Source organism: Morone saxatilis, unplaced genomic scaffold (assembly GCF_004916995.1).
Source record: "Morone saxatilis isolate NCDOM2014 unplaced genomic scaffold, NCSU_SB_2.0 Contig14, whole genome shotgun sequence".
NCBI classification, from domain to species: Eukaryota; Metazoa; Chordata; class Actinopteri; family Moronidae; genus Morone; species Morone saxatilis.
In genome coordinates this window covers 9,482,903-9,494,756 of record NW_023339696.1, presented here as the reverse complement: position 1 = coordinate 9,494,756, position 11,854 = coordinate 9,482,903, and positions in this window count along the sequence as shown.

Here is an 11,854-nt window from a genome sequence, read left to right as displayed (position 1 = left end):
AAGCTGTTAATCACCAAATACTTGCACTGTGATTGGTGGCTCAGACTTAATAGAATCTGTCTTGATACACACAAAAGAGTGAAGAAGTGGAAAGTGGAAGGTAACTAGTGGATATTTATATTGATAGATGGAGAGGCATAACTCTAAAACACTAAAATCAGTGACTACTGTTGTGCAGTTGATTGTTTGCGTACTCTAACACTGTTAGATAGGTGCGCTAGTGCACACACACATACACACACACACACACATACTCACACAAAGTCCACAATCAATCAAATTGATCAACAAATAGACAGACTGAGGGCTGACATTTACAGCCCTGCAGTTCTCAGTTGTGTGTGTGTGTGTGTGTGCGTGTGTGTGTGTGTGTGTGAGTGTGTGTCCCCTCTGCCAGTATGATGCAGAAGAAAGTGCAATGTGCAGGTTTTCATGGAGAGACGGTGGGAACATATCCACATGATATAAAACGTGAACGATTGTTCATTATACTGTTTTCTGGCTCTAATGTCAATAAAGGCATATTTAAGTCCCTCACACTGGTTTGATGTTGACAAACAGAGTAAAAACTAAGAAAAATAATTTAATAAAGCAACCTTTTACTTTTGGGTCTTATCCAAAGAGCAGGAACGGGGATGAACAAAGAAGATGAGATGGTTATGATTAGATTTATTTCATAACGACAGTAATGATAATTACAACGATGATGATGGCAGTAACGGTGCTGATGCTGCTGGTGAATTTGATGGTGGCATCATCAGTGGCGATGATGAGGATGCTGTTGATGAAAATGTCTGATATGATCATGCTCCTGTTTTTAATCATGATGGCAAAGAATTACCTTTTTTTTTTTTACCTCCTCTAATATGGGAGTCTCAATACAATATGATGGGATAGACAGGTGACAGTGTTTGGTAACAAACTTTGTTACTTTTTATGGCACCAACTGAATTGTTTGGATGCTATCGAATATCGAAACATGACTTGTCATTCGGTACCAAATTTCGATACCTAAGGCGTAAATTTCATCAGGGTCAGTGCACCAATACGCATGCAACAGGCTGGCCAACATTACACACTGTAGAGGCATGCAAGAAAAACACTAACCCTATGTTCACAGATGAAACATCATGCTGCTTGTTTGCTAGCCAGTGCAGCTAACCTGCATGTGTTCACTGGTGAGTCCGAACCACATCATCCACCAGGATGGAATCCCTGTCTCATCTTCTTGCCACCGCGGGAATGGATAAACTGGATTTAGGAACCATTTCCTGAATATAAGTCTTTGAACAGCTTGAGTAATTGCACCAGAAAGTGCAATGTAATTTTGTTTTGTTAAATGATACCGGTATCATAGTGAAGGTATCGATATCAAAAACTGTAAACGACACCCAGCCCTAGGTGAGTTGGATGGCTACTGAAAAGAGAGAGTGAGAGTGCGGAGATGAGGAGGAGGGGAACACTGTGGAGTGAAAGAGTATAATGGGCTTCTAGCCAAAAGCAAGTTTGCTTTGTTCTCCCCTCCTCTTAGATGTCTTTCTCATCTGCACACACACACACACACAAACACACACACCCTTTAATTTACAAGCAACTAACAGAGAATGCTAGAGAGATGGAGAGGAAGCGTGTATGTGTGTGTGTGTGTGTGTGTGTGTGTGTGTGTGAAATCAGATATAATTGTATTGCCTTATGCTCATTTCTCTGCAAAATGCAGCACTCATCAATATCTGACCAGTTATCATGCATGTTCATTTCAACTAACTATTTGTGCTGTGAGTGGAAAATAAATCGAATTGGTGGCGTGTAGATAACAGCTACAGATTTGTCTGCGTTTGGTTAAGTCTAGATCAAAACATTTTTTTCTACATTGATAATTAATATGGTATGGTTAGGATAGGAAAGGGGCTTTTTTTCTCTATTTTGCAGAATAAACTATTTTCTGCTTTACATACAAACCCTGTGAAATATCTTTACTCAGCTATAAAACTGCTGACCACAGCTGATGAACCACAGCTGCTTTTATGACTGCCTTTAATACTTTTAACAACCTCTGAAACCAAAATGCCATCTTTAGCTTTGGTAGGTTTCTGCCTCTTGGATCTGTTGCTATATTAGATTCTTTAGCTTGCATGTAGGGTAAGAGAATAAGAGATAGAAACAGATAGAACAGCAGAGAGCTGTTTTCCAGAGATAACGAGTATCATCGAGTCAAATGTCTCCCTGACTCCAGTCAAATGTGTCCCTGGGTCTCCAAACTGCTTACTCAGAACTGTTGCAGTTTTAACAGACTCTAGAAAACTGTTTGGCGTGAGTCCTGGTGGCAGTTTTTTTTCCTCTCTTAGGTTGATTTCACTGATTTAATTGGCTTAAGGCACCGAAGCAAAAGCAGCACTGCGTCATGATTAACTCTCACCCCACCCTTCTTTGTTGTTAGGTATGACAGCTAAACTTGGATTTACAATTTAACAATGTAAATCAAAAGATGTTGATTATTGCATGTCTAACTATCAACGAATACATCCAAAGTTGAGTTTTTTTGGCAATTTTGTCATTTTATTTAGCTAATTTAGTGCTTTTCTTTAAAAGAATGAGTGAGAGCCACTACTCAGCGACAGACACTCGAGCTAACACAGTAGAACAGAAAGGCCAACAATGGCAGAGAGAGGCAGGGGGTTAATTTCAAATTGGGGGTTAATGTTGTTGCCTAGGGATGTCATATGTGTGTTAATTCACTAGTGGCGAAAGTGGTCTTCTCATCACTAGTGTGGGGAGACTCCCTCACACACTGCACACACACCTGCACGAATATACCGGTAATTGCCAGTTGCTGGCTGATGGTGGCTGGTTGGAAAATGTTGACATATTGCTTAACCCTGTAGTGGAGAGTCTATAATGTTATGTACAGGGGTGCATCTATTAAATCCTAACCCGCAGCTTATCTTTCAGTATCTCATGAAATATAAAATGTAAGGGACCCAGGTTGTAAGAGTTACTGTCTTGCTGACCAAGAAGCTAAGTCACTTACTGCCCTGTACAAATTACAGTAATTTGGAACCAATTTTGCTGTCAATCATTACGTGTGACCAATTTTTTTTTCACAGAACAGGTGAGTCATTTCTAAGTTATCATTTGCTTGATAATAACAATTTCCCAGAAGATTTTAGGAGCTAAATTATTCTACTACAGTATTACTCTACGTATCCCTCCCGCGTGCTAAATAATCCATTAATCATGCAATCAACCATGCAGAACATCATAAGACAATAACGCTAAGGAAGTGCCACTCTGACTCCAAAAGGTCACAAATCTTCATGGCGGGGGTGCCGTTTGTTCACATCACTGAGCAGTGAGCAGAGTGGGGTTGAACGGCGGGATGTGGTGTCCGTCAAAATAGCTTAGTGACGGTAGAGCAGGCCTGAGATGGCCTTACTTACTGGTGTCAGCCCTGACAGGTGACAAAACAGCTGTGGAAGAAGCTCGCCAAGGGACCGCGTGTATGACTGTGTGTGTCAGAGAGAGCAAGAAAGAATACGTGTGTGTGTGTGTGTGTGTGTGTGTGTGTATGAGAGAGAGAGAGGGAAAGAGAGACATTTTAGTGATAAAAGAGATATGATTCAATCAAGGGTGTGTTTTTTCACTCTCAACGCAGTGATCTTATTACACTACTTACTAGTTGCTAAATGTCAGTGACATCATATCTACATGTTGGAGATTTAAGGTACAAATATTAGGCAACATAAGATAAAAGAGAATTTTAAAGCAAATGAAAATGGTGGAATAGGGTAAGTGTGAAAATTTGTGTCAGGGTAATGTAGCTGATCATTAATGTGATGTGGAGAGCAGGTGTGAGGTTGGATGTTTCTGGGACAATAGAACATACTGAGGTTCCTTCTGGGGGTGTTGTGGTCCAAATTCAACCGAACACCAATGAGGGAATAGCATACTTCTACACACACCCATGTTTTTGAAAAGGCACTCACTCAAAATATCTTAACTCTAAGCTCCTGAATTGTGTCACATGCTGTACAGCATAGCTGGAAAAACAAATTAACTCAACATGACAGGAAAGCCATTTCTTGGCAGGGAATTGTGAGCATTTCAGGACTGGTTTTCCAAATAATTATTTCACTGCATAAGTGCTGATATTAAAAAAATTATAAAAGTGACATACAGTCTCAACATACATCGATCAGCCATAACATTATGAGCACTGACAGGTGAAGTGAATAACATTGATTATCTCATCATTGTCAGTGGGTGGGTTATATTTGGCAGCAAGTAAACATTTTGTTCTCAAAGTTGATGTGTTAGAAGCAGGAAAAATGGGCAGCGTGTGGATTTGAGCGACTTTGAAGGGCCAAATTGTGATGGCTAGATGACTGGGTCAGAGCATCTCCAAAACCGCAGCTCTTGTGGGGTGTTCCCAGTCTGCAGTGGTCAGTACCTATCAGAAGTGGTCCCAGGAAGGAAAAGGAATGAGCCGGAGACAGTGCCGTGGGTGGCCAAGGCTCCAGGGTGCCTAGGTGGTCATAATGTTATGGATAATCGGTGTATAGTTTAAATCTAAAAACCACAACTTTGCAGAAATTAAAAACAACTAGAAATTAGCTTTCTTGTCCAACCATCAGCACATTTAAAGCTTGCTAACATGGCATATCTTGTTTATTTAATTTATAAAAGTGTAAAAGTGAGATGTGATTTCATTAGGGTTATATGTTACTTGTTTCCCCTGTTCTTCCCCTGTGTTTGTGCTAAGCTAAGCTAACCGCTGCTGGCAGCAGTTATGGCATACTGCTCAAGTTATTACTATATATTTAGTTTATTAAAAGTTTGTAATTGTAATTTGATTTTATATATACAGTATATTTAGATCTAGACTTAAACACATTATTGTGTATAAAAAAAGACTCAGTTGAGAGAAGCAGGAATGTGACTAATTCAAATCCCTCTTAAAAATAAACATGACCACCAATGCTTCAATGCTTTGCGTTAACATTTTTAGAATAATACAATAAAGTAAATCAGGACAATGACATCATTTTGAATAGATTTGAATATTCAGTTACCCGCTTGCACAATCATATAAGATATCAAGGGGAAATCTCAATTCTGAATTCATCTGAACAACTTTAACCCTCATTTCCTGTTTCAACAGCACATTTTATTTACAGAGTGAACTGCAGATTAACCAGCACAATCACCTGTCACGAGAATTCAGAGGACTGCACAATAATCCCTGACATGACAAACACATCATTTTAAATACATACACACCCAGTTACCATAAATCCACACCCTCACATGCTGTGCAGCATACAATCATCTATAATTGGGATGTTGTGCGATGGGGTGACTGCTGCTTGTCAACAGAGATTAGCTGTAGACATGTGTGTATGTGGGTTTGTAACCATTGTTGCACCTGAGCACACTGAGTGAAAGCACCTGGATTAAATATGAAACTGTAAGGACACACCACGCGTATACACTCACACAAATCTGTCTATACATAAAAAAATGATGAAACACAGATGCCCACACATACACATTCTGTTCTCTTCTGGCTCCAGGTGTCAGATTACAAAAAAAAACTGGCTATTTATCATTTTGTTATCTTACCACTGTTTTGCTTGCTTGCCCCTTCATGTAAGGCCAAAGTATAAATAGTCACATACGTCAATCATCACAGAGAGTGTATGGTAAATATTTATTGTTTGTTTCAGGTTATTGGACAAAAGCTAGCAAGCTGACAATCAAACACTGTCAATGCAGGTCCACCAAAGCAACCGAGCTCAGTCAGGGAGAGCCTTGAAGTCCTGATGAAGCCAACCAAAAGCCGTTGAGGAGGGGGCAGCTGCTGTTCTTTTATGAGGGCAGGCCCATTAGAATTGAGTGGGAACAGTGTGATTGGCTGAGCACATACATGCAACTTTGTGTCAGACAAATATGCAAAGATGAGTAGTAAAAGGACAGGGCCACACTTTTTTCAAGTATGACCCATATGTACATTGAAGTCTTTGCATATCAAGAAGAAGATTCCATCCTAATATGCCTGCACCTTTTGATTCCAGCCTGTTACCTGACTCTGCCTTATTACCTCCCCCTTGCTGAATTGTTGCTTTATCCTAATTGCTCACCTGTGTACCAAACCTCCTTTTGGCAAGTAAAGACTTTTGATCCAAGATTAAGTTTCAGAGTCTTGCATTTGATTTGATTTGTTGTCATCAGTTGTAAGAGCTTTAAATCATTTTGATGCTTCACTGACTTGAATGGTGCCTTTTGTCCCACCTGTTCTTGCACTGCTCCACCTCAACTCTATGTGATATTCAGTGTTTCCAGATGGACAGAAAGCTTTAGCTTTACTAGTTGCTAAAGTAATTTAACTGCTAATCTAGTTAGCTTAGTCCATGCTGCCTAAACTAGGAGTGCAAAGCACTGGAGGAGTGTTAGTGTATTTGCACTGCTAGCAAAAGAGCTCTGGACTATGTAACCGGGCTCAGCAGCCTCTGCAGACAGGACAGAGGCGAAGGGACCTAAGAGGACAATGACAGAGGAAGCTAAGAAGAAAAAAATAGAGAGTGATCGAGCAAGAAGCCGCTGGACAAGAGTTAATCTCAGACTGGTTTTTAGTCATTGGCGAAAGCTTTGTGTAACAAATACCAAATCTTACATAATGTTGCTCTAAACGGCCGGTATGAACTGCGTTCTTTTACACATTGTTTTAAGACAAAACAATTGGGAACCTATCCTTTAAGCATTTATATAATGTTAATAGCTCTGTATGTAATTTGTTGATCAGCTATTAATTGTCTGAAACTATGACTCTTTGCAACCATCTTTTGGCACATTGTCTAGCCTGTGCCCCTTGCATTGTTAAATAATTTTGTAGCTTTTTTAATGGCTGAATTATGTATTTTATTTGTTTGGCCTTTGGACAGTCTGTTAAAACTGACGTCTATAGTTATACTGCTTTTAAAGCTGTAACATTGCCATTCAAGTTAATATGACTCACCCGAGCAGCTGCATTTGTAACAGTGATTTAGTGCTCATAATGAAAGAAAAGTCCGTCTTTGAGAGGTTTATATTATTTTGTCAACCTGTGTATCTTTTTCTTTGACCTCCCATATTTACGGTTCTTTGCATGCCATCTGTCGTGCACAGATACACAAACACACACACACCTTTGGTCACAATCACGTTCAGTACGAAACAATAGCAGAGCCTGTGGGTAAGTGTACATGAGTCAACAGCCTTGCCTGCCCGTGGCATTCACAGTGACTCACATTTCCAGGAAGAGAAGTGTCTCTTTCTCTTTTTTTTCTCTTTTTCACAGAAAGAGAGGGGTAGGTCTAAAGTCAAGACCATCTGATTTATAATACTCATATTTCAAGCAGACCAATGAAAGCCACTGGATATCGTTTCAAACTATTACTTGTGCTTTATTTTTTCAGGACAGGTGCAGATAAATTCTGAGAGTATCAATGAAATGGAAAACAAGCTGAAAACTCATACACAACATTTCTGTGATTCAGCTACATAATGACGTACGCAGATCAGTTTTCTCTGACATTTTTGACTTCCAACCATTTTCTCTTGCAATTTATGCCTGTCTTATACTCTCTCTGGTGTTTGTCCCTCCACCCATCACATTTCATCTTTCTTTGTTCTTCATCATAGAATATCGACGGTCACAGCTACCAAACCTCTTCTCCACTCTCTCTCTCTCCTTCCCTCCCTCTGTCTGTCAGTCTCTCTCTCTCACTTCCTCTGGCCTTCACAGGAGGCTCTCAGGGCACAGTATGTGGCTGCCCTCACTGCACAGTTGTCGAGCATAAACCGATCGTTTCACCTAACTGAATAATACCAGCATTCACTGCAGACCCACTCCCATCCCGCTTGCTGTCCCTGTCTCAGTGCTCCCTCCAGCCCTTTGTCATTTTCATCCCTCCCATCTCTTCTTCCCTTTCTCTCTGCCTCCGCTAACATCTCCCATGATCATTACATCTCCTGTACCTTCTCCTCCTCATTTTTTTCACTTCTCTTTTTCCCCCTACTCCGCTCCATGTCCTCTTTTCTCTTTTTACTCTTTTTACTCTTTCTCGTCTTTTCCCCCCGATCTTAATGTCTTCTCTAAATGTATTTTTCTTCCAATCTCTCTTCTGCTTGTTGTTTCATCTCATTTTCTACACACACACACACACACATACTTTTTCCTCCATTTGTGCCACCCTGTTACTTTCAGGTCATTGTAGGCTTCTGCTACAAAATAACTATAAATGCCCTCTCTCTGCCCCCTATGGTGAACCACAATACCAGATCTCACACGGTTCAAAACCTGGCGTCCATTTTTGTGTGTGTGTGTGTGCTCTTATGTGTGAATGTGTGTGTCTGGGCGTGTAGGCAAGAAAGTATACATGTATGTAAGTGTCTAGGGAATGACAAAACACAACATCAATACAAGGGAAGTGTGTGTGTGTGTGTGTGTCAGAGGGGGGGTCAGAGTTCACTTAAAACAACTGCCGTTTGCTGGCTCTCATTGTGTAGCTCCAGGGCATTTCATTATTGTAAGGCCATAAGAGTGACTTCAGCATTAGCAGGAATTCTGCCATTATCAGCATGGACAAAAAGATTCATTTCGGGATGGCAGATTGGAGATCTAATTCCTCTTCAACGGGGAGCAATATAGGGGCAGTGTGTGTCTGTTAGCGCAATCAAATTATATTGCGCTGTGGACTTTAAGATGGCAGTTTTATGCGGAGTCACTTACAATGGGTGCAGCAGGAGAGTGAGCTTACATTTCTAGAAAAATTACAAGCAGCTTCTGTTAGAGAGTGCAAGAGTCCGACTCAATTTGCCCAGACAATAAATATGCAATAACAAATGTCCCTTTACCCTTAAGTGATTGCGGTTGGATGAAAGAAATCTGTTAGAGCATTATCCAGTACTTGGATCTACAGCATCTAGTTATTTCAGTCTACATTTGGTGCAAGACACACTAATGAGGTTTATATGGCAGCAAATTTTCTCCATCAACAAGAAGATGAGGAGAGGAAAGAGGGGGCGGTTACTCCAGTGAGATCATGGTCTGTCTGATCAGATGTTTGCACCACTCTCTTAACTGAGCTCATTTTCTTTTAAAGTTTAAGCAAATAGAATAAATAAAATGTCAAAATGTACAGCAGTGGGCTCTCTCACGTTACAGTTTGTGAGCGCCCATTCTAGGCTGCATCAGGTAGTTCTTCTTAATTTGTCCAAAGACATAACACAGGAGGCCCTCAACAACTTTGTGTGCATCAGTGCATGTGCCAGAATGCTGTTCAGCACCATGGACAGCGTCGGAAATTTGAAAGCAAAATGTTGCTGTCCTTTCTGGTTGTTTGCAAACTCAACCAGAATACGAAATATAATAATCAGAAATAAAAAAACAATCAATTGAATGAATCATGATACTGATTACGTCGAGTCCATTCAATATTGATGTTTGAAAAACCCAAAACGCAGCAAAAACGCTATCGTCTGACTCTAGTCACACAGTGAAAATGTTTGTTTTAGTTCTAAAAATAAATAACTGCGCATTTAAGCATCCAACATTTTGTGGTTATTTTCATAGCAACTTGTTTTCCATTTCATCAGATCACTTGTCGGATCAGTTGGGCTACTGGTCTAATAAACAAGCAACACCTTTGCCTCATCTGTGCGCTTTTTTTCAGCTTTTTCTAAAAAAAAAAAAAAAAACTATGTAACATCAGGCCCCATGAGCACCCCGGTAAATACAGCAACATGCAATAAAGACTTAGAAAATAGGCCAAACTTACCTTGACTGACATTAAAAAAGGTGTGTCCAGGATTTACTGAACCAAACCGCCGAGGTTTCGCCTTCTCTGAGACACCTGGCCGGTGAACACCATGGAGAGTCAGTATCCACTGGCCATTTATGGAATCGGTGCATACGGAGGCATTTCGGCGAGGAAAGGCGAGACCGTCGTTGCGATGCTGCGGTGCAAAGTCCGGTTCCCCGATGGAAAATTGGGTTGTGCGTTGCAGCCTTGGCGACTCTGCGTGGTGCGCACTGGTCTCCACTGGACTCACATCTCCAGAAATCCAAGAAGGAAATCAAACGGCAATTCTCAGAGTGTTTATTGTTTTTTTTACCCACCAAGTTTTATTTAGGGGCTCCTAAACGACCATTTCAAGGCAGTGAATGTCAAACATAATCGATATTTTGAGTTCCACTTTAAGCTGTATCCGCTGAGGAATTTGGGAACACTTTTTTTTTTAAACCACGGTCACGTTGACTGAGCACACTGCAAAAAATCCTACGAAGCAGAAGAAAAATATTTGTCCGACCTAGCATGTTTTATCACCGAACCTATCTTCTTCATTTTCCACTCCCCGCAAAAAAAATTGGCACGAAGAGGAACATTTCACATTTTCTCAGACCATTCCGAAACCAATTTCACAGCTCAACTTGTTATTCCCCGACGTTGTATCCAAAAGGCGTGCCTGGTTTCAAACCCAACTGCAACAGTTAATCACCTGCAGGCTGAAATACTAAATTTTCTGCGAGAGTGCAGGCTTCACTTCATCATGCGCCGAGTCCTCCTCTCGGTGGAATACGCGATGGAGGGGCGCCACTGTCAGCCAAAATATCCCATGGAGGTTCGCTTCAGACCAATGTATGGGTTAAAAAAAATGTCTAAAGACTGCCTCCACTTAGAATGATCAGATCAGATGCAGAGAAAAAAAGATCCATTCTAATTATTCCCACGCTCCATGGGTTTATTAATTTGGCTCCGGTGTGTCAAAACCTTGTCTATGGTTGAATTCTCAGTGAAGAGTTGTGAGTGTAAGAGAGAGAGAGAGAGAGAGAGAGGAGAGCGAAAGAGAGAGAAAGAGAGTCACATTTAGGGAAATGGGCAACAATAGGATGTTGAATGAAAAGTAGCACAGTACTGATTGAGGTTCATGCTCCTGATTATAGAGGCAACACTCACATTTATTTAGTCCCCATCTCCAAAAGTGCTCCTGTTACAGCAGTAAATCACTCTCTATATTTAATTGAATCTAATTGAATTAAATTGAAATGAGTGTTACACTATTTGGACAGAGAAAGGAAGAGGAGCTGGACTCTGTGAGTGCTTGTGCGTGTGTGTGTGTGTGTGTGGGGGGAGTTATGGCAATCTGTGGGAAAATGGTGTATGGCGGGTTAAATAATTGATGAGGCATGCCCATGTCCTTAGAACCAGTTCACACCGGCATTGTGATTTGAGACACAGGAGTAACGTAGCATAAGTACGCGCACACACAAATAGCCCAGACACGCACACAGCGGTGGATAATCTGGTTGAGCGTTTCATGTCTTCATGAGATCGGACAAGCGAACGCACCATCGCAGCGTGAACGCGAAAGACTCACGCATGAGCAACTTCGATTCAAACACCACCGGGCGGCGGAGGGGCGGAAGGGTGGATGGGTTGGTAGGCTGGGAGGGGAGGGGGGATGCACTGCGGATCGTGTTGGCAAGTGGGTGGCAATACCTTGGCACATGAAAAGATGACATATTGTATATTGTATTAGCAGCAGAAAGTCGGGTCAACTCTCGAGAAAGAGAGAGAGAGAAAGAGATGGGGAGTCGCCTCAAGAGGCGCTTAATGTAGATGGAAAATCAGCTGGGTAGGAAAATCTTATTTGGAGGTCGGAAGCATGACTACACACACTCTCTCTCTCTCTCTCTCTCTCTCACTCTCTCTCTCTCTGTACAGAAAACTCTTATTCCTTAGTGCCCTATTCTCTACTCTTTCAGCACCATGGACAGCTACCAGGCGAGCGGGCTCCTTTCGGCGCTGTCCAACGT